The 24,839-nt window shown below is 36.7% G+C and overlaps 1 protein-coding gene across 1 annotated transcript in view; it reads right to left on the reverse strand.

Moving 5' to 3' along the window:
• Window positions 1-14,828, reverse strand: part of LOC129365202 (KATNB1-like protein 1) — a 32,377-nt gene extending 17,549 nt beyond the window's left edge. The window contains exon 1 of the mRNA XM_055038234.1: window positions 14,743-14,828. The gene's annotated coding sequence lies outside the window, so the exon portion shown is untranslated. The remainder of the gene's footprint in view (window positions 1-14,742) is intronic.
• Window positions 14,829-24,839: the final 10,011 nt, after the last annotated feature.

Consider the following 24,839-nt stretch of genomic DNA (forward strand, 5'->3'; position numbering starts at 1 on the left):
AATTGCAGGTAAACTTAATCTCAGATTTTAATCAATTCGTGCAGTATTTTTAATAGTGGGTTCTCTGTCCATATACTTCCCATTTTTTTATTGTTTTAAGTAATTTAGACTTGAATGCATCAGCATATTTGTACTTCAGATTAGTTTGGTTTTTGGCTCTTATTTCTAATTAGCTTGAGTCCCAATAAATTAAATGATTTGTTTTTTTTTTTCTAATTCTTACTGATTTTCCTATGATTATCTTTGATTAATCCTAAATAAATCTCATTCCTGAGAAATATACAGGAATCGTCTTGCTTCTCTCTTTCTGTGATAATGATCGCTCAGTGCATTGGTATTTAGTACTCTATCTTGAGTATGAGAGGTTGCAAGAATGATTATGGGGTAGATTTAATTATGTATATTAATATAGTTTATTTAGTAAATATTCACTAATGATTGAAGTCTTCTCCCAATGGAAGTTGCAAAAACATCTGCAAACAATGTAACACTAAGCAATGCAAAAGAGAAAACATTTAAAGTACATCATTAATCACAGAAATGAGAACAGAAACGTCAGTCATTGGCCTATTTCTTCTAAACGGACTTTGATACATCAGACAAAACAAATTGGTTACAACTGACTTAATGTCAGGAAAAAACAATCTCCTGCTGATCATTTACAGATGGTAAAGTTCCCAAAAGACTCTGAACATAAGCCTACAAACTCAGCTCAGAGCTTCCAATCACCAGCAGTTTTGACTCTGCATCCATCCATCCTGATGAATAATGTGGTAATTTATTTGGCAGGCCTTGAATAACTGCAATTTTAGCAAAGCAATAACTCTAGCTATCAGGGGGCCCATCGTTATGTCCTCCAATTCACCAGTGACAGGAGTTGCAATCTTAAATCTTCAGTTCCTACGTCTCCTGGAAATGCTATGCTATTTTTCCTTAGAACATACATGTCAATTATTAATTCTGTTTTTATTTGTGCCATTTATCGAGAAGTCAACAAACCCAACATGACCATTTTTAATTTGCCTGTCACAAAACCAGTGGGATTTTCAAACTCTTGTGCTCAGGAACCAGTGTGCTCTGATGAAAGAGGTCAATATAAAGCTATTTGTACAGAAGTTATGTGTTTAATGGGGGTTAGTTAATTTATTCTTGCAGCTATGAAAATAAAATATGCACTCAAAACCATTTTAGGTTTTGAGGTCGGAGCTGGTATCAAACCTCCAACTTTCCATGCTGGATTTCAAACCTCAACGGAAATTTCTGATGCTTTGGTTGACATGGAAACTTTAGATTACACACTCTGAATGCAAATGAGTATGTAGTAGCACACAATCCATTATCTGTCACGTGTGTTAAAACTGCAGGATGTAACTTTTATTTAAAAAAATATATATTTATTTTACATATTTTTTAAAACTATCATGTCATGATTGTATGTTGAAGCAGATTATCTTTGATCAAGCTCCTCCACGTCCTCTCTGACCAAAAACAACCAATCAAAACAAAGAAAAGGGTCTTAGTGCTGTCATTCAACTTCATCAATGTGGTGCTAAATGTGCTCAATTCACCTTTACAGAAAAACCGCTTAATCATCATCGTCTATGACTCTGCTAACTAGCCTTAGCATTCATAAAAGCCTTTGTTTGATGGGAGAAGCTGCATCGTAGCAGAGAGCTAGAGAGCTAGTGGGAAGAAAGGGCGAGGGGTGAGTTACACATGCATGTGCGTTATTGATCTCCTTCTTGCTCTGATTGGTAGTTTCCATTTAGCATTGGAAACACTGGGAGAAGGAAAACAAACAATTTTTTTTCACAGATTTTCTGGCTCATATTATACTTTCACAACATAGTAACAAATTCAACAAATAGGTTTTAAAAAAAGTCAAAGTTATATACTGCAGCTCACGTTTTGTCACATTTTGGGTTCAAATCATATCTGCATCTGAGTTAAACCCTAATTAATTTAGTTTAACACTATCTCTCATTAACTGGAAGTATTACATAGTTATGACAAATTGTACAAAAGAGCTGTATTCCTGCAAAGTTTGGCATTACATTTGAAATTCCAGTATCCAGTTTGGTGTTGTAAATAAGGCCAATTTTGCCTGTCTGGTCTGCTGAATGTGACGCATGCCAGGCAGTGAGTATGTCTCATTTAACTCTGAATACAATTATGCTCTCACACTTGGTTCCAAGCAAAAGTGAGAGCCTTTCATTGTTGAGAGTTCTGCTGACAGTATAAAGTACTTGTTGAACTTTACTCTCTGCCAGATTAATATTTATTGGGGAGCTCTGACTTTGGTACAGTCAGAGCTCAGCAATAGATTTTTAGACTGTGCAAAGAAACGTATTAAAAAGTTTTAAACTTGGAAAATACTGCAAAGATTGGATTTTGAAACTTTTCAAATGGGAATGTGATGACAGAATGTCTTTAGAAAATATTCATACTAATTGCACTTTGTAAAATTTTGTCAACAAACTTTAGTGTATGTTATCTGAATCTTGTATGACAGAACAACACAACATACTTGATAATTGTAAGTTGAAAAGACTTGTTTTTTAAAACATATGGCCTATCAATACGTTCGATTGTTTGCTGCAATTACATTTGAAAGACGTTTGGGAAAAGTCACTAGGACCGTCGCTCATCTCAAGACTAAACCACATAGCTTAAATTATGTGGTGAAGATCTTAAGCTCAGTCACATTAGATGGCAGTGTGTCAGTTTCGTTAGTTTCCACTAACTCTGGATACAGGAAGACATGCAGGCTATTGTACGATGTGAACATAGTTTGATCCAAACCATTTAACATAAATAATGTTTGTTGTGTCTAAAAATGTAACTAATAATGTCATGTGCAACATTTGAACATAATTTCAAGTGCATTTTGTGCACCCTCTTTGCCACAGGTCAATGTATATTTTTCTACTTAAGTAAAGAAAAAGATACAAACCAGCTGTTTCTGTCCCTAAAGTCAGATTTCAGGCTGGGTGAAGGTATTCAGAGTTGTGTTTGAAAGATCATTCAGAACCTTTTTAGTGACTGAAAGAGGGTTCTTTAATGTTTATGGAGAGCACAGAGATCCATTTCAATGGGTAACATCCGCATTGTGCCGCGGAAGGAAAAAAAAAAACATCTCCAGACTTTGGTTGAGCTATAAGTGAGTGACAACAAAAACAGATGGTTTAAATCACAGAGCACAAAGTATTCTGAGAATCTGTCCAGCAGGTGGTTTTCCCATAAGAAGACACTGATGTTCTGAGCTGAGGACATGCCTCTGCTGGACACAGACAGACAGGTATGTCCTCTGTCTAGAAAAAACAAGAAACATTATGTCTCTATATGTAGACTACATGAGCCAATAGAATAATATATTTCACTTTCATGGTAAGGTTTTCGTCCAACTATATTAACAATAAACTCAGATGTTTGTAGAGCTCAAAAAATTGTGGCTGGCAAAACTTGAATTTTTTGAGGTTGCTGTAAACATTTTGTGGAGAACAATAGCTGCATTTCCATTAAAATTGTGCACAAAAGTGTTAATTTTCCCTTAAAGTTGAAGAACAATTTTGCAATTGCCAATCAACTAAGAAACACAAATAAGTTTGTTCATGCAATCTCCTTAAAGAACATGCAGCACCATCCTCCTACAACTTTTTGTCATCTTTTCCGCCAGTAGTAATTTCCTGTTGTTGATGACATGATACAAAGAAAGTGTTTCCATTGCAGTTTTGCAAAATACACTAATTTCAACACAGACAAAAAAACAAAACAAAAAAAACTGACTCATCCTAATAGAAAAAGCTTTTGATCAAAAGTCGTGTTTTTATCAAAATTGCCTCATTTCCATTAAGCTAATTTATTTTTGTAATTCCAGTTTATGCGATTTTACACTGAGGTGCAAAGCTAATGCCACAGGTGAGAATACACACATGGAGTAATCAAGGGGAAGAGGAACAGCTGGGATGAATTACAGAGGAAGGAGGAGATAAATGAGATAAAGACTGAAGAAACTAAATGATCAAAAATTGCATACAACATAGATAAAACCCAAACATGACAGAAACAAAGCAATGTAGAAATACAAAAAAAGAAAAACAACTGGTACCAATCAGAAAAGGTTGGATTGGTGATTTTTTTTAAATTTTCACTGACAATTAGATCATCATCCAAGTTGTTTTGCTGCTATTTGTTGCAAGTAACCAAGAGATAAGACCGATAACATAAACATAAATATGACTGTTTACTCTCTCTATCTTAGTGAATTTGACTGACCACCCATTAAATTGACCAAAGCATGAATTTAGCCAGAAGAAGCAAAGCATCTCATGGCGGGGAGCTGGATTTGTGTGGCCACTGGCCATCTGAGAATCTTGTTTAAACCGATCCAGACTGAAAGACATAATGACTATGCTGACAGCAGCCATACGACATGTCTACTGATGGCTGGTCTGTTGTGCGGCTTGGAGTCCTACAGCTGAGGAGAGAAAGGAAGGGGATGTTGCGGTTCGCCGTCGCTTTAAGTGAGCTTTGTAAGAAAAGAAGCACATGAGCCTGACGTCAATATTTGTGCTCCCACCAAACTTCAACCAACAGAATATAGGATATACAGTCCTGTGGCAGCCTGCTGTGTTTTTCCTACCAGTTCAAATGTGTTCTAATGTCTGCTCTAATGTCGTCTCAATTAAGCATCCACATGGAGACAGAGAACAGTTCAGACCGAAAACTTGGCCTGTGGACGCTGAATCAGGTAGTGGTAAGTTTGGACTCCATTCTGAGTAAAATTATATATAATTTGAAATATATTTTGCTGATGTGATTGATTTCCAAAAAGCTTGTGAGCTAATAGCACATGCTTAACGCGTGACCAGGAATGAAAATCCATGAATAAACAAAGATGTTGCATAATTTCAAAGAAACAAATGCCATATTTGCTGTCTCAAGAACTAAAACAGCTGTCCAAAGCAAAGAGAAAAACTAGCTTTTGTAGACTATTATAGTTTTTGGAGGTTGTCCATTTTTTAACTTCTTACAGAAACTATTTAGAGTTGTTGTTTGGAGACCTAAATAATCTGCTTTACAGATTTTAACATGTCCAGTTGAAGCTTAGCTTGCTGCTACTTCACCGGCTGTGCTTCTGAGCATTTGAGTGGGAAAATGCGAAAGAAAAAAATAATCAAAATTGGTTAAGCTAAATAAAAAAAATAATACTTTACAGTAGAAATCACAGGGTGAAAATGACAATATAAATTATTTTATCATTATTTTTCTATTATGACAGGTGACCACAATCCCCAGAACTTATCCCTGCAGACAATAACACGTGTATAATGTCCTCAAGTTGCAAAGCTTTATCTGATTGAGACTTGATCTGCTGCCATGCTCTGATCTTGCGAGCTAAGACCAAGGCAAAGAAAAGACAGGGATCTAGATATCAAAAGATCTGAAGAATTTCCTCATCCCTTAACTAAGTCGAAGCTCAGTTAAATTGTTTATCTTATTTATCCATGGAACAAAACTCCTCCGCAATTTTCTATACATGCTCAATCCTTGGAATGTCGCAAGGATGCTCGGACACATAGTTACCCTCCAATAGATGCATTGGTTACAGACCAATGCTTAGTGCTATGTAAAAGTTCAAACATCAAATCTACCTTAATATGCATCGATTTGCACAGTGGAAATTATCTTGGGACTATACTGCAGATAGTAATCTGCAAACATCCGCATCTCTGTTCTTGGGGGTAGATCCAGTTAGCTTCCAGGAAATTACATGGCTCTTCTGTATAGGCTACTTCACAAATGCCAAACAATAGTATGTCAAATAACGCTATGCCTAGTTATTTCAGCTTTCCTAGTTGCATTTTCTTTCAAATTATTTTAGATGTGTTCTTTGAAAAAATCTTTTAATAGCCAAATCATTTGGAGTGACATTCACAGAAACATCTGTGAATACTGAAAAGGCAGGAGTCTACTTTTTCTCAAGCTTTCAGGGGGTGAGAAGTTGGCCAAAGGTCAGTAGAACTTGCATTTATAATGGACTGATCGAACTGCATCTCCCAGCATTCATAAAAATAAAGAAAAGTCTGAATTATTAGCAATACATCTTAGTGTATAAATGCAAAATGGAAGGCAAATGATTCATAACTTTGAATAATTTTTACAAATTCTTAAAATTTGTAAAACTTATTTGTAATTGTTTTTACATGGAAGCATTTCCATCACCTAAGATGACAGACCAGCTATCCATCAGAGAAGCAGCTAAGGGGCAACTCTGGAAAACGTTAATGTGTAAGAGAAGGTTCTCTGAATTACAGGTGAAGGAAAATAAAAGCTACTCATTACCCTGAATAAACATTCCCATAGTGAAATTTTGTGTTGGCAGTATCGTGCTGTGTGCAGGCTTTTCCTTGGAATAACAAGGAAACTACTAAATGAGTAACTTAACCAAATTCTCAACACAATCCTATACAGATGCAAAGCATTAAAAAATAGCCTCTTATCTTCATCAAAAGTCAGACAAATTCTGGAGGATATGGAACCCATTGCAATCTTTCTTAATCCACTCTTTTTTTTTTTACATTCAAATTATCACTCACTCGGCTGTCCCAACAGTTTCGACTACTTGGACCATAACCGGGAATGTCTGTATTTCGTGTTTGTAAGCTGTATGTGTGTTTTTATGTGGACACTGCAGTGGTTCTTGTTGATTTGGGATGGGTTGTTTTTGTTTACTTTTATTGATGTTTACATAAGGCTCTGAAAGTCAGTAAATTAAAAAAAAAACAAATGTTAGTTTTATGAAAACACAAATTAAAATAAAAAAAACTGGAAAAAAAGAAAAGCAACCTCTTTCTCGTCAGTTAAATAATTTCTCAAATGTGTGACAAAAGAAAAGGAATGAAAGCATCAGTTTACAGAAACCACTTTTCCAATAATGTAAGACTTCCAAGTTTAAAAACAGCATCTATTCTCCACATTTAAACTTTATAAAGAGTGAAATGAAATACTTAAGGAAAAAAGTTTTGGCTTTGTTTTTAGATGCAAATAAAGTGACTCTTCTTCAAAGAAAGTCACACATGAAAATGTTCCATTCTGTTATGAAAGCCTGTTTTGTTTTATCTCAAAGTTTCAGTGAGCTTTTGTCCCAGACTCGGCAGTCTGCACCGATATGATCCCCGCTTTAATAAGAATGCCTTCAAGTAATACGATGACTGGTTCCACGTCTGGGCATATGCTTACTGTGGAGGAAGAAGTAGACTGACTCCCCAGCTGCCTTTAAGCACGTCATGTATCAAGTGGGATGCACATAAAAGACAAACGCAAGCTGCAAGAACACCAGAAGGCTTTACACAGCTAGACCCAGGCAGATAGAGAGGTCGAACGCTATAAAGAAGTGAGGAGAGGGAAAAACAGCAGCTCAAAGTTTTCATCTCCCATATCCCCTCAATGTCTAAATTTAGCTTTGACTGTCTCAGTTTGAAACTGGCACAAACTCAGCCATGGGTTAGCATTAAGGTGAAATATTCCTCTTGAGTTTAGTTTGGTTCTTCGTGTCTTTGCTCTGTGGGTTCTCATAATCTCCTCGTTGGTATGTAAACTATCACACACTGAGCTTGTTTTTGCCCTTCTCTCTCTACAAATGCACGTTCTTCACATCCAAACGTAAAGACCTTAGATTGCTTTTATCTATTTGTTCCATATTCAGTTACTTCGACACTGAAAACACACCATACCCTCAGGAGAAAATATTTACATTTGTGGGATTTTGACTTCAAACACGCTGAGCTTTCTCAATGTGAATAAGTCACTTCTGACTTAACAAGTGTGTTGTCTCATCACCTCACAAAGCTGTCAAAGCTGCAGATGCGAAGGAGCCAGTGGCTCAGATTCCCGCCATTTCCACGGCTGTGACGGATCCAAACACAAGTCATTCAGTCACCAGGCCCTTTGCAATGATTCACTGCTTAGGGCTGCGTGACTCAAAGAGTTTTCCCTGCCCCCTTATGTCCTCCTTTGACTCCCATTGTGCTCCATGGACTTGTACTTGCCATTTGACCTGCAGCCAACTTAGAGGCGCTTAGTTAAGAGGTCAGCTGCAGGATTGTATACAGGATTTCTGCATAGCAACAGTTTGTGGACTCACAATCCAAAGTACACAAGCTAAAATGTTAAAAAAAAAAATATCCTTTTAAAGTGGTTAGAAACAAGCAATTGGTTGCCATTTATTTAGCAATTTCATGTACTCTTAATCGATAGTGTAAGAAGAATAAATCACTCATGTATGTGCACAATGCTGTCAGTTCTAGTGAGAATTAACATGTGCAATGTGCATATTATTTCCTTTGGAAAGTAAAGAATTGGCTCTTTCATTAGGTGACAGACAAAAAAAAACAAACATTGAAATTCCTTCAAATTCGCCCAACAGAAAAAAAAAATATATATATATATCCACAAGTTGGCAGTTCCAGCTGAAGTATCACACGGCACGAGCCTGAGTGGGTGGGATCATAGTTGAGTGTTAAAGAGGACCAGATGATGGGATGAAGGTGTTTTCAGTCAGTGGGTTTCCGATCGCTGCTTTTTCTGGGAAGGATGGGATGAGACAAAGGAGAGCTGCAGCTGTTTTTTGCTGCCTCAAAGTTTTATTTATGTTCATCTCAGTTCACATTGAGCACTAACTGATGGTGATTATGCAAGACTTGACTCTTCGGCCCAGGTCTCTTGTGGATTGATATTTACCGACCTCTCTGGATTTGCCACTGCATTATGTTTTTTTTTTTTTTTTATAAAGTGTGAAATGGTTCCCTAGACTTGGTGAGATGTAGCTGCAGTGCAATGATCTCAGAGTCTGGAAACCTAAGAGTAAGTCCTGAGTTTCCAGTGAGAATAAATTCTGTCCCAAGCGTACATAAAAAAATACGCTTTTTTTGTGTTTCTCACGTCATAACCTTCAAATTTATTTCTCCTTTTCTTCTTTTCTTTTCTAACCTGAATGTAAGATCACAATAAAAGCAGTCTCTGCAGTTGAATGAGAAAGAAAGGTTCTCTGGCATTTTTACAGAGACATGGTGTCATTTAGACCTGGAAGACAAATGGAACAGAGCAGCAAAGGAAAGGAAATTTTACTTTTGCACCACATAGTCCCACGAGACACTTTAAATAGGTCACAATAATGTTGTTAGTCAACAACAGACACAGCACTGCACATCAACAACTGCTCTTATTGAGGATCTCCATCCAAACCACCTGAGTCAAAAGATTCCCTTGGAAATAATTCATCTGCTCCAGTTATACAGAAAAAACTAACGCATTCTCAGGCCACAAGGAACATATAGTCCCTCCAACCTTTTCTCTTGAGCCAACTTCCAGAGGAAGGTGTTTGAGCAGGTGTGCAAATCAACTTTATGGTGGAGCTCCACATTTAGCTCCCCAAAATGACAGAGCTCCTCACACTGTTGTCAGGACATCCTGCAGAGGAACCAGATGATAGAACCTCATATGCAGAATGTCTGGCAACTCTCGCTGCAATAAAAGTGCATAATGGCTGCTTCTTAGCAGAGTTATTGATAGTTTTAGATTTGTTGCCAACCCTTCAGGATCGACTCAAGTGGAAACTGGGAGTAAGAACTTCTGGTTCAACATCATTGCATAACCTCAAAAATGGACTTTGGGAAGAAAGGTCAAAAAATGTTCACACACAGTTCATAAGCTTCCTCCGAAATGTTAAAGCTTGTACAGCTGCAAAAGGTGAGCTGACATGATCTACCCAAGGTTTGAGAAATGAATTTACTCATTTGTGCAATTAAAAGTGACTATGTATATTTATTGGCCTTATTTAGTAATGTTCAAGGGCAAATTGTTATTTTGTAATAAGTCAGGTGTGGTGCTTTCCCCTCTGTACAGTCATTGGGAATCAACAAACTTGTAGCAAGGGTCTGCCTTTATGTGCTGTCCTCCATCTGCATGGTATGGTAACTAGTCACCACTGAGATTTGTTTAGACCATAATCTTAGAAAGATTATTTGCCTGTACTTTGAAAAATACTTTTCTGAAATTTCTTATTTCTTGAATTGTCAAATATTTTCTGAAATTGGTCGCTTTCTTTTTATCTTAACACAGTTATCAGAGGTTCAGCTCGTGGTGCATGTCTTCCATTTCTCTATTCTGCCACATTTCTGTTTAATAAAGGCCACTTTTAACTTTCCTTTTATAAAGCATGTTAATCACCAGCTTAGAAAACCACACATAACTTCCTAAGGTTCACTCTTGCTTTGTCAAGGAAACAACCTAACTCAGTCGACATGCCTATTAATGTTATTGAGGAGCATGGCATAATTTATTTTAATAAACTGACATTAGGGCATTGAAAGATCCAGCTACTATTTCTAACACCTTTAATATTTGGTCAAAAAAGAAGGGACAGGAGATTCCATGGTAACTCCTCAAAATAAACAACATTCTGCACGGCACCTCCCTTTTCAGGAAAACATGGTGAGGCGTGGACCCGCCTGTCCGTTCCTGCCAGTGGAATGGTGAAAACTAAACACTTTGGTTTAAACATTTAATAACAAAATTCACTCATCTGTAATAAACATTCAGGCTGAAACAGAGGCCTTCGTGTTATATGTCTGATACATTTTTTTCAACATTTCCTTTGGAAATGGAAGGGTTAAATTTTCTGTGTTTTTGGTTGAAATGTCTGTTATCGCTTTGTGTTGCTGCCAGTATGGGCAGCTTTCTCTTGCAAAAGAGATATTTATCCTCAATGGGATTTTTCTGGTGAAATATAGGTTGAATAAATAAAAATAAACTCGCATGTCAAAATGAATTTGAGCAGGTGTATTTTGTCAACATCTTTCATTTCTAGGGCAGTACAGCTGGCTTCCAAACACAAACACGACCGAAATCGCAGTTCAGTTCAACCACAAGGGCGTCTGTGAGCTCTGACGGAAACGCAAAGCTTGTCAGTCGGTCAGTGTAGGGCTGTCTGTGGTCTGCCTGCTGTGATCGTGGTTCTACAAGTAGATGACACAACCACCAAGGTGTCTGTGTTTGCAGGTAAAACCCAAAGCAAATACATTGGATTGGGAAAATGAGAACAGAATATAAACAGGTATTTCTGTGTTTATATGATTAACTGGGTCAAGAGAGGTATATTTCCAAATGTATTTCATGTTTGGCTCCACCATAAGCTTAAGCGGGATTCACACTTTTGGACGGAAGATTTCAGGAGGGTTTAAACACAAACTAGGAAAACGTTGCTATAACATTGTCTCTGAGTAACCCATCTCATCTTCAGCCATATTTTTTCTCTATTTCTATTCAGTTAAAGATAGGTCCAAGTCAAATCCAATTTCAGTTCTTTTTCTATTTCTTTACAGTATTTCTAAACCACTTAATTTAAAGTACCTTCAAAGTCAGCTAATCATATAGCACCATTTCAGACTTTTTGCAGAATTCCAAATCAATATTTATTCCATTTTATAGATTATTTTTTTGGATTATAATGTATTTAGCTTAAGGAATCTTGTTTAGGCCAGAAGACTAAATTAAACATGCAGTTATTTTAAAGTCTCAGTGTCAGTTATTAAATTTTAATGAAAAAGAAAACACAAGTGATTGTTCTCATGTAGAGTGGAACATGAACTCAAGTAAGAGTTATGTTACTTTAAAAAGAAATGTTCAAGTGGAAATAAAAAGTATGTTGCTGTAAAACTACTTACACTATTTTGTTAAAAAAAAGTTACTGGTGTAGATGCAACTGAGTTAACATAGCAAGTTACTACCCACCTCCAACAATTGCCAACCATGGGAAAATTAATAAACAATGACCAGAACACAATCGGTAAAGGCATACAAAATACACTTTTAAGCATGGAAAATCTCACTAGTTCTTTGCTGTCCCTGCCTAATGTTCAAATAAGGCATGTACACAACGAATTCAGTTGCTCAAATAAAAATCTGATCATTAACATTTTTCTCACGAGCATTGTTTTGTCTTGGCAAAAAATAGATCCATATAAGGACAAAGGGGAAGTGATGTCACCGCTGTGCAATGATTTGGCTGCAGGCCTCTGGTGGAATCCTGGGTGATACTGGTGATGACGGAGACCAGCTGCTGACTCAGTGAGTCATTTTTACCTCTGCAGGGAGCAGGAGAGAAGGAAATGCGAGGGCTGCAGAACCCGCCCAGACGAAGACCAGACGCAGCCTGCTCCAGCCGGACATAACACTTAACTAAACAGTTAATAAGTTCATAGCGTCAGTTTATACTGTCCACTACCTCTGGCAAACACCGTGGTTTTGTTGCAATGCATTCTCTTGATTTCTAAACAAAATCATGTCACACAGTTCTCCAACAAGAATTAATCTTCAATTGTAGCAACAGTCGGTGAAGGAAAAGTTATAACATTAACTGCAGTCTGTAGTGTTGTGGCTCAACAAGTGACCTTTGAAAGCATGAGTTAACTGAGCTGCAGTGATCCTGATGGAAATTTATAGATGCATAAAATTAAAGGAGGTCAAACATCATAAAAAGGCAAAGTTTTCCAGTTACAATGTCTTGCAAAACTATTCATACCCTTTAAGCCTTTTAACATTTTGTCTTATTGCAACCACAGACCTCAACAGAATTTATTGGGTTTTTAAGTAATAAACCAACACAAATTAGCTTGTTAAAGTGGAAGGAAAATAATACATGGTTAAGGAATTAACAATAACAAGCTGAAAATGTGATGACATTTGCATCCAGCTCCTTTTTATCCTAATACCCCTAAATGAAATTCATCACAGTGATCTGCGCTTAAAGGGTAAAATAATAAATGGACTGGACTTATATAGCGCTTATCCAGTCATTTTGACTCCAGTGGTTATTTTGACCACTAGAGTCACATTCACCCATTCGTATTCACACACACCCACACACACACACACCCACACACACACACCCCCCCCACACACACACACACCCACACACACACACACCCACACACCCACACACACACACCCCCACACACACACACACATATATTTCCTAATATACTGACATGAAGGCTTGAAATAACACCCAAGCTTTAAAAGTTCTCACAGAGAACTATCCAATCCATCATCCCAAAATAGGAAGAATATGACACAACTGCAAAGCCAGAGATATGACTGTCCACCAAACCCCACACAATGGGCACAATTCTGTGGGAGCTGCTGAGATCCACAGCTCAGACAACTATTAGTCATTCACTCCGCCTATCTGGACTTTAGGAAACAGTGGCAAAAAAACAAAAGAAAAGCCACTGCTGAAAGAAAGCCATAAAAAGTCACATTTTCACTTTGTCACAAGCCATGTGGAGGACACAACAAACATGTGGACGAACTCTTTGTTCTTGCTTGCGCTTCGTGTGGAGCAAAACTCACACTATACTTCAGTTTGAACATACCATCCAACATGGTGAAACATAGCAGCCATATTGTGCTGGAGGTATTTGTTTTATTCATTTTTTTCAGGGATAGGACAACCGGTCACAGTTGATCGGATTAAGGATGGAGCTTAATGAAGCAGATTCTGGAAGAAAATCTGTTAAAAAAACATATATATCCCTCCCCCCTTTGCTGGTCACTCACATAAAATCTAAAAAAAAGTACGTTCAAATTGTTTGATGTAATGTGACAAAATGTGAACAAGTTTGTGAGATATGGATATTTTTGCATGGCATTGTAGAAAGAAGATAAAGGCAACAATCTTAAATTTTTCAGATCTGGCTTTTACATTTTGAAATTGTTAGAGAATGAGCAGAGTTTATTATTCCATTTTTTAAAATATTTTTTGAATCATGAGAAACCACTTAGAAATGCAAAAAAGACAGCTCAGCTTCGTCTTAATTTTTATGACTTTTTGTAGAAATCAGAAAAGTGATGAAAAAGAGAGGAGGTCATTTTATGACCCTTTCAAAAACTTTTGATGAAAGGAGCTAACTTATTACAACCGCAGGAACTGCCATCATTCTGAAATGAACTTATAAAAAACTTCCAAACATAAGTTCCACAAATTTGAAATTACATGGAGTATCATGTAGGATATTAATTCAATCTTCTTAGATATGTGATCTATCGACTGAAGCTAAAGGAAAGCAAATGCTCAAATTCTAACTCACTTAAAAGCTGTGTTGTGAATTTGATACAGATATCTCTTTTCCTGTAATGGTGAACAAATCCTTAAGATCTATTATTTATTGCATTTTCAAAACGTTTACACCAGATGTTCTGCTTGCCAGTACAAAAGTTGCAGACTATCATCTGCAATAAATTGACGAGGGGACATCTGAGTATGCGTGACAAGAATTCAACTGATAAATCTTGTCCTCATGTGCTTTACATGGTTTTTTCCCCACAACAAACAGATCAAAAACTGTGATTAGAGACTTGATGTCTGCCAACTACAAGAGCAAGGTCATTCAATAAGTTAATCATCCATCTTACTCATCATAAAGAAATGTCTTTGTAGTTCAGTGGTACATCTCCAGCAGCTAGAGATACAAAGAACACACGTAACACTTCACTTGAACAACTATCAATCATTCTGTTAGTAGAAAATTGTTTAAAATCTCTTAATTGCTTTTAGTCTCATGGATGGAAACTACTGAATACATCCAGACACCCAGCTAACTGTGGAAAGGGGAATGCAAAGGAAACACAAAAGTACAAAGACACATTCTGAAATCAAAGAAAGCTCGCAAACATACATACCATTTCCGCCTGGACGACTATGTGAAGGTTTGTAATGACAGTGCTGCTTTAACCTTTTATGGAAGCTTTAATGCTGCTGGTGATGTTGTCTCGCTTTGAGGGGTGAAGACTGACAAAATGTCAGGAAAGCAGGATTTACTTACATAAGAAACTTTGTAATGACTAAGTGTGTCTGCTGAAGTCTTAAACACTGAGCCGTGCAGGATTTGTCCTTGGAGGTGGCTGGAATGTCTGGTATGGCTGTTGGTACCACCAGCATGCAAACCTGAACAATTCACCGACTGTTAATCCAGCAGAGAACAAACAGGCTGTTATTTGAACAAAGGTATGTACAATGTGTCCCTAATTTCAAACACAAAGAGAAACAGACACATGAAAAATACCAGAAAGTACTTATTTCACGGAAAAAATTAAAGTGTCTTGCAAAAGTATGCCCAACCCTTTGAACATCCTTTTACTTTGTTTCATTACAGTCACAAATTTCCAATTGTTTTAATTAGATTGGTGAAATCAAAGCAAAGTGTTGTATAATTGTGAACTGGAGGAATGAGAAATCATGGTTTTGTTTGTATCTTGAGAATCAACTTTTGATGTGATTCCAGTTGCAAGCCTTTGGACGTATGTCTTTACCATTTTTACGCATTTAAACACTGAACATGTTGCCCATTCTTCTTTGCAAATAGTTCAAGTCTCAAGTCGTTCATAGTCAGATTACGTAGAGTATTTGTAGACATCATTTTCCACTCTTACAGATTGCTAAAGGCTTTTAGGTCTGAACTTTTACTGGGCCATTATAAAACATTGTTTTAACAGTTTTCCAGACTTTTGATGATTATTTTGCTAAAATTGAAATGTTTCAAAATTTCCCACACAAATTGTACGCCAGCGTTGGCCAATGTGGGTTTTCTGGGCTTGTCATCAGTCTCTCAGGTATAAAATATTGTGCGATAAAGTGGAACAATATGGTCTGGAGTTGTTTTCGATGTAATGACTCCAAAACAGCACTGATGACTAAAAGATGAATCACCCATTTTATTGAGAGTTTTGTAGTTTACTACTACAAAGAAAAATTTGATTTCGTAATTGTGTTTCTTATCACACAGCTGCAGCAGCTTAACCATAAAAGTATTCAATTAAAAAATAAACACAGTTAGACTTCTTACAATGTGAAGTGGCCTTGGAGTGTTTTGAAAGGTAGGAATAAGCATGGTTGCTATGCAGTAAAAGAAAACTAACAATGAACTGTTGTTTCAGCCCCAATATCCATCTGTGTGCACTCATTTTTCAGTATTAGCAGGAATGTTACGTAATATCACAGTAGGCAAGATAGGACATTAAAGTGATTGTGATGCATCCTTTCAGTCATCTGACAAGTTTGAGTGATTCTTTTTGGAAAAAATCCACCCAAAAAGGGCCACACAATATGAAATATTACTTATTACACATCCAAGTGAATATGGGAAGTAAGCAAGAGATTTGTTCCCAGTGAGGATGCTCAAGGGCCTGTTTCTGTAAAAACATGTTTCAGCTTTTTATTGGACAATTCACTCATTGTCTCGGAATTTGCCAAAGGAGATAAAAAAATAAAAAAAAAAAAAAATTGAAGGAAAACACATTGTGGTTGATTTTATTGATTATTGGAAGTGGGTCACTTCACGAGCGGTCATTTACCGAAACCTACGTGCAAAGGATCGAAAACAAGTCCCAAGCGTCCCACATCCTTTGAGTGTTATTGTTGGAAAAATGTTTGAAATTACTCTGAGTAAAACTTCAGTGACCATATGTTTGGGTTTTTTTTACCCACAGATTTACACTTGGTGTTGACAGTTTACATCAACCAGCTCTTTGAAATGAAGTGTTGAACTAGCTCTACCCATCGCCCCCTCCCCTCCCCCCAGCACCGAACAACCAAAATATGCAAATATTTTGTTACATTAGCTGGTGAATAGCCAGAAACTTTCTGTATTGCAGGTTGAAGACTGCAAGTTGTACAAGAGGGAGTGTACAACATGATGAATTTGCATAAAATGTCAGCTGAACACAAACATGACTAGACATGAGTGATTATATTGCTTTAGACTACAAAAAATTCAAAGTATATATTTTTGCCCATGGAAATTAACCAAAGGGTGAAAATGAAGAAAGAGCAGAAAAGTCCTGAGGCAAAATCAATAAATAGAGTTTTTTGTGATTCTGTGGCCTGAATCAGATTTCTTAATGTCATCCTTCCGCCTCCCTGGTCTGGCTTGTATTTCAAGTGGCCTTTCAGTTCTGTTGTGGTAAAAGAAAAAGAAAAAGAGTAAAAACCAGAGAATTCATGTACTGAAGATACTACACTTTTTACATAACAAAGTTCATATGTAATCTATAATAAACTAACTGAAATGTTTGAACCACATTCCAGCTTCCTGTCTACTGTTCACACATTTTTAGAGATATTAACTTTCTAGCTAAATTTACAAGGCATGATGAAACGAAATGTATAAATGTGATGCAGAAAATAACCACTTTTATATCTCACCATGGAAGTGCACTTGACTAGCTATTCCTGACTGTTACTTTTCCACCCTAATTCCAGTGTAAGCAGCACATCCAGTGGACTTAGTGAACTCATTGACAGACATGGAAACTCGCAGATTTTTTTTTTGAAACTCACAGGCTGAATGTAGATGTAACCAAGAAAAGCTTTGGTGTCAATGAGAAAACATTGCAAAACAATATATTTGTTGCTGAAATTGCTTTTGACATTTTTAATGCAGTCTAACCAGTAAGAGGACATTTCGTATTAGTCAGAAACTAAGGCTATCTACCGACTACCAGAAAATTATTTATTTGTATTACATTTTTGAAAGGTTTCTTTTATATTTTTTCCATCTCTTTTTCACAAAATGAGGTTACTGAGGTTTCAGCTAACTTTAGGTTTCATAATGTGGAACGTGGCATTTGGCACACAGGTGGAAGACAGAACCGCTAAACTGCCAATTTCAGAATCAAACACAGAAGAATGTTTTGCCTCTTCAACACAGCAAATTTTGTGTTGGAGAAAGAGACTTTATATCCTGTCCAGCTGGGACTGTTCTCCCTGGCAGCATCGTGCTACCAGGGAGAACAGTCCCTCCAGCTTTGAAACCCAGGCCCCGATAAATGAGCAGGACTGGATGTAATTCACCATTGTTCTCTAGTGGGTCTTTTGTAACAGGAAGCACAATATATTTTTACCCAGCTTGTCGGGCAAAAGATGCGACAGACTCTAAATAAAGGCAACCAAGTGATTATAAGATGGATATTCACTGAAAAACGGTGAACAGGGTGGAGTTAGTAAATCTGCAGAGCGTGAATCTTTAAACCACGCTCCAAATAGTTGACTCAAGGCCTGCTGAAATGCCTACAGTGTCTTGTTTTAATTTTAGAAAATTGAATTAAAGGAAGTCAGCTGTGTTTACAGTATATGAGGTGCTTCTCCTATTCATAGTTGTGGTTAGCCACAGCATTTCTGCCCCAGAAACTGTTTTAGTCATAATTGAACAAGCTGGAGGAGCAGAGACACCCTAATAATTATCACAACTGCGCGGACGGATACTGCGTTCAATCTGCTAAGAAATGGGGCAGTGGAGTTATAAATGAGAGAAAGAAAGTCTCTTTTTCAAATAATAACTGGTAACACAAGTTCACAAACAATAATGAACTCCAGCAACTACTAAGACCAGATTACAGAGCTTTTGTTCAATAAATAAGCTTGTTTCAGTTTTCATGTTTGACTGATGGAAATGAGAAATTATAATTACAGCTCCATAAAAAGTGCAGCAGGGGGAAATAGATCCTGGTGGTGTGACACGCATTGACTTTAAAACATAACGTGGTTAGTATGTGGCACACTAATGAATGTCAAAGAGAATACAGAAATTGGGCAGTCAGAGGGATCTTATTTGAAGGTCAGATAAAACCCTTTTACAAACTATTTTACACAATTTATGAATAAATTAAAGATTTCTGTAAAAGTTCTTGTTTTCTTCAACAAAAGGATACAGGGACTAATCTCCTTTTTGGAAACATTTGCAACGTCACGAGTCAGTTCAAGCCAAAAAGTATGATTCAGAAGTTGTCTCTAATATTTTATGTGGCGTTTTGAGTAACACCTGTGACTTTAGACAAATTTTAGTTTTGCAACATAAAACTTTTATCTAATCCATAAAGGGGAAACATTTTGCAGCGCAAGCACTGGGCAAGTAGCAAATCTTGAAATTCACAGTTATTTATTTCTCCATCACAACTGTTACCATTTTATTTTTGCTTAGTGTTTGAATGATTAAAATAAGTAGCAGAAAATATTATTGTGGCCTTTAGCCCGCATGTCTGCTTTCCATCAATCTGATTTTATATCTTTCAGGTTCATCATCTGGCAAATTTAGGGTCCAAACTCCATTCCTGTAGCAAAACACAAAGAAAATAAGGCTGCAGCTGACTTTAGTGAAAATCCATGATAAATATTTTATGTTAATATTCAGTTTCAAATTGGCTATTTTAGAGGAATTTAAAGACTAAGCTTCCGTTGCCTCTGCTGCACCTATCCTAGGGTAACCCTTATGTAACATGTTGCTCCAGACGCTTTAATTTCCTCTATTTAAAATCTGTTCGTTATGTCTTTCCTCAAGATATGTGGAAGTGTCCCAAAGGTTGTTACATGATAAAATTGAGTCAAATTTCATGGAAAAAAGCAGTGGAAAATCTCCTCATAAACAAGAGCAATTAAGTCTCTGTGGTTGTCTTATTTCTGCCTCTCCTGTTGCGCCTGTTTACAATGAGCCCTTAATAAATAGTGAATAATTTGGATGCTGATGAGTGGAGCTTTTTATCAGATTTTTATAGCTTTCTTCTCTTATACTAATAATATGATGAATGTCGTCATTGCTGAGAAGAAAAGGCCAAACCACAGGTCTGCTCCTGCTAAACCTGCACTGGGTCACAGTGGAGTAAACAACAGGGTCTTTTTATATGATGAGTCATTAGAAAAATGTTTATACTGTGATCATGGTGAGAGTTGAGTTTGCCCTAACTAACAAAATTCTGAGTAAAATGGTTTTTATTCTTCAAAGGATGAACAAACTTACCTATGTGGTTTTAAAATTAAATAAATTAAAAAAAACACCATGCAGATTTGATGCACTGGAAATTAAAAGTCAGTTTCATTGGGTCCTTTGATCATTTTCATTAATGTGTTGTTTCCCATTAACACTGGTCCTCAAGGCACATTACCCTGCATGTTTCAAGTGTTTCCTTGCTTCAGCCCAGCTGATTTCTACTGATGGCTCATTAACAGGCATTTGCTGAACTGCAATCACCTCCCTCCCTATTAAGGCAGGGAGACATTTGAAATATGCAGGCCTTTGTGCCTTCAGGACCAGGGTTGGGAAACATTGCATTAGTGGAGATTTAATTTACCTGAAGTGGTAAATTAAACCACTTCAGGTATTTTACCAGAAGTGTTCATCTGTGTGAATTAAATTATCTGAATTAACTCAAATGAACACTTGGATCTTCAAGGTTCTGAAGGCAAATATCAAGGAATAACTCCAAAATGAAACAGAATGCAACACAATAATTTTGTTGCTCAGAGCTCGCCTTTCGTTTTGATCAGGAGAAATTTTAATCGTTTTATGTCAATGTAATTATTTATTCAGCCTCATTTGATCAAGTTAATTACTGCGTCAATACTTAATCCTCTTAGGACTTCATGTTCTTCCAAAAAATGTACAAATTAAATAAAAAATATTATAGAAAGAAAAACATTAAAGCATGATGTCAAACAGTTTGGATATCTCTAGATTATTTTAGGCTAATAGTTAAATTTTTTTCACTGTTTCGCAATTTGAGTTCAGTCCTTTTTACATTTTTTATCTATTCATTTCTTTATGTTGGTTAGCTGAAAGTCATCATTCACTCTGACAACCAAAAAATATATATTCTAGTCTATTTTTCCAAAATGTAAATTACAGTTTGTATTCCAATAATGCATTTTATCATGGATGCATCAATTAACCTTTTCTTGTCCAACACCAAATTTCTGTTAGGCCTGAAATTCAGATTTTCTCTCTGATGGCTGAAACACAGGCTTCATTTGTGGAAAATGTGTGGAGACTCACTGATTGACATTGTCATTGCACAAAACTGCCATTACACAAAAGGTATTGCAAGTCCCATAGTTAAAGTAGTAGCTTTGAAGACGCAGAATATGAAGAGATTATATTGCATAATTATCCCAGTTTATCCATCAAAGTATACATCCCTAATGTGTGTTATGTATTTACAGGGCCAATTGCAAGTCAGAATTCCCATAAGCCCATAACTCCACTGAAGCATTTTCCATCGAACCATTGCATTAAAGTCAGTTATTTTAAACAATTACATTTAAATGTTAAGTAAGGGGGCAGGTGGTTGGGGTGGGAGTAAAAATATAAAACTGGATTTGGGATCAGGGTGTTTTAAAGCTTATGCAATAATGCTTGTGTTGAAACGATCAGCTTTAACTCTGGCCTGAAAATTTCCCTCTTTTTAGCTCCATAAAGAACTTAATTCAGATTCATAAAGCTCCTGGAACATTTTGTCTTTGGCAAATACTTTGAGAGTGTTTTTGTCTTTATGGTTTTCAAAATCTTTCACAGGTAAGTGCTCAATGTCTCAGGGTTCTTCAATGAGATATCTATTTTTTCTTTGGCAAAATGTCCAACCAAGTGCTTCAAAATACCATTGATAAGTGATGTGGCCATTTTTTCCTATCAAATATTATCTCCTAAAGTCATCCTACAATACGGTTTTACTCAGTGAAACAATGGAAGAAACAACTGAAGAAGACGACCAATCACTGATTTAGTTTCTACACTGAGCTTTTGAATGAACCCTTCAGATGACACTTTCCCATTTGGCACAGATTTTAATGAGTCGGAATTGTGCCCATGATGTAATCTGTGAAGCTTAGACATGACGTGTTGCATGCAGCTAATCCATTGAGAAAGTTTCAAATGTTTGCTAATGAGACCCTCAGACTCACCACAGTTATGTTGCTGGATGCTCAGTAAGACATGAGCTAATTCTGTAAACACTTCTCACTTGTCAGGTTACTGCGCTACTCTTACATGTGCGGCCCTGCTCATCGGCTCGGCACTGTCACAGATGGTGGTCCTGAGGAATCATGTTGGAGGCATCATGATGGGGAAACCAGGCACAAGTCAAAACCCATTAACAGTCACTGCCCCTGCATTTGAGGAATGGATATCTTTGTATCTCAAGAGCAAGATCAACACAAAGGCAGAGAGGCTTTCAGAGCTCTAAATGATTTAGCAGAAGGAATTTTGCTGTCTAATGTCTACATTGAGGTTTGAGCAAAGGTATGCTCACAATTTCTCCATGTCTGCACGTTCGAATCTCAATAAATATCCCTCTGTGTTTAGATGCTGAGCATAAGGTAAAATGTTCAGATTCTATGCAACTGCTCACAAACTAAGCAGCGCTGGTTACTAAGATTACCGCTAGAGGGGGCTTACATGGGCATTACATTTTACACCTTGGTAAATTATTCATGCCTCTTGTACCTTTGGCATACAAGTGTGAAGTAGAAAGGAAAGTGATGCATAGTTTCCACAAATGCAAATCTCAAAAGTAGAATGTGATGTTTTGTCACACAAATCAGAGAAAACCTGGTCCGAAAAAGACTAAAATGGAGGAGAAGTTAGCAATGTCTCAGCATCACATTGGGATTTCAACAGAAAAAAAAGCTGTGCTTTTGAAAGCAATATAATATCTGACAACTTAGTTGTGAAAGGTGAGTTCACATTACATAAAAAAACAGTCTCTACCCACACTGCTGTCTTATCTTACAATTTACTCAAAAATGTAAATACAGTATTTTGCCAGCAGTTGATGGTGCATGCATTTGTATTTATGCTTATCAATGACAAAAACACAGCATTCAACAAACCTCTGAGGCAACTGAAGTTACACAGAATAAATCACAAGCACCATGAACAGACTTCTGAAGGCATATTTCATTTAGGGGTATCAGAGCAAAAGGGGGTCCTCCAGGTTTTGAAGAATACATTTTATTGCACGGTAGGCCACTTGGCTGCAGACAGCCACATAGAAAGAGCTGGACGCTCTCATGGTGTTAATGCAGCAATTTTCCAGAAGGTCTTTTTTTTGCAGCTCGACTGAGAAAACCTTTGGCTGTTAAGTCCCCCTATTACCGTAGAGGTATAGACACAATCAGACTTTCCATGTGGTGAACATTCCAGACCACATCTGCTTTTAATACCTTCATGTGTCCAGCTGTTTCAGACTTATAGGCTACCAGTCTGTTCTGTCCCGACACAGAAGAACGTGAATGGCGGGGTTCTGCAAACGCAAACACTGCTCTGTAGTCGTTTTTAAAAATGAAAGCATGACAAAGTAAACAACAGATAATGCAGGAGAAAGTGAGTACGCAGCAAAAACAGGGAACACCAGATGTCTGCATTTAAGTTAAGCTTCCCTCTAAACTGTATAACATTTTACTCACTGGGAGACAATAATAATATAGCAGACTGTCATATTTCTGAAGAATTTGGAGAATTAAGAGCATACGTCCCAGAGAAACATCTGCAAATGATGTGGGTTTCGGCTCAAAGGAAAAAACTCTTCAGGCACAAAACATAAAGCATGTTTTTTCCTTCATTTGTACTGCAACTACACAGAGACACAGTTGGAACAAGCGGATACAATCTGAATCAGATAATCAACCGGCTGGCCTCTCCACAAAGCTAAATTGGAAGGAGGCAGGACATGTGCGTAATGTTCACAGATTTATCACCCTCTTCTGGGACAATGGGATTTTTTAAAAATTGCTTGGTTTTGCTCATATTGATCTTTGTGCATATATTTTTTTGTGTTTCTTTCAAATGGTTCCAAAAACTGTGTTAAACTTCTGTATGTGACCTTAGAGAGCCCTTACCCCTGATTTACTGAAAACTCCAAATTTTGTAGGTTTTTTTTCTCTCTCTCTTTTTTTTCTTATTGTTTTGCACTTTTTTTCTTATCATTATTTGCCGAAGTTTCCGAATAAAATCTGGGGTCGCCAACTAAGGATACCTCTCAAAAAATACTTAAAAGACTAGAGATAAAAACAATATACATATACAAGGAAATACAAAAATATTCACATTTTCGGCACTTTTTTTGCTTCTTTTTATGTTGAAACTAAAACAAATGAATTTAATTTGAATTTTAGTTACCAGACAAGAAATAAAAATCTATTTATTCATGTAGCACCATTTCACATATTCCAAGGCACTAACAAACAGATCAAATTTTATTCATTTATTAATTCATATAAAAATGAATGTAAAGAAAATACATTTCTTAATGTTTGCAAATAAACATCTGAAGCATGGCATGCAGCTGTAATTAGAGCTGCACTGATTTTGTTGTACGTTTCTACCAGCTTTGATCATAAAACACATTTTGAGCCTTGACAGTTCAGATTTGTTATGACTGAATGGATTTTCTATCAACATAATTTTTCAAATCTTGCCACATAAAATCGATTAGAATTAGGCTTGGAATTTCACAGGGACATTCTGACCTTGCTGTGCAGAGGTATTATTATGTTACTACAAATCGAAAGAACATTTAAACACTCAAACAGATTTAGTTTCCTGAAACTGTCTCTGTTAACTAAAAAGGGTTCCTTTGGGACCAGTAAAAAAAAAATAAAAATAAAAAATGACCCAATGTATCAAAAGTCTGAAGCTGTAAAGATGAGTCAGAAAAAAGATGCATATTTTCAAAACATGTTAGAGTATTATTATTACTTTATAAATATATTTTGAACATGTTAAAAACAATTCCACTTTTATTGAGCTCATTAATGCTTTATTTTATTTGCAGAAAATGCCTATGGAAGACTGTGGAGAGCTTCTCTAAGTAGCACCAGGCTTTGTGTCAACATATGTGAGCGACCAGCAGTTTTACTACCTTAATTAATCACCAAAAACTATGACATCAGTTGGCTGTGTCTGCCGTGAGAGTTCATGCAGAAAGACATTGTGAACTTGTCTGACCCTCGTTCT

Source organism: Poeciliopsis prolifica, unplaced genomic scaffold, assembly GCF_027474105.1.
Source record: "Poeciliopsis prolifica strain line A6 unplaced genomic scaffold, Auburn_PproV2 SCAFFOLD013, whole genome shotgun sequence".
NCBI lineage: Eukaryota > Metazoa > Chordata > Actinopteri > Cyprinodontiformes > Poeciliidae > Poeciliopsis > Poeciliopsis prolifica.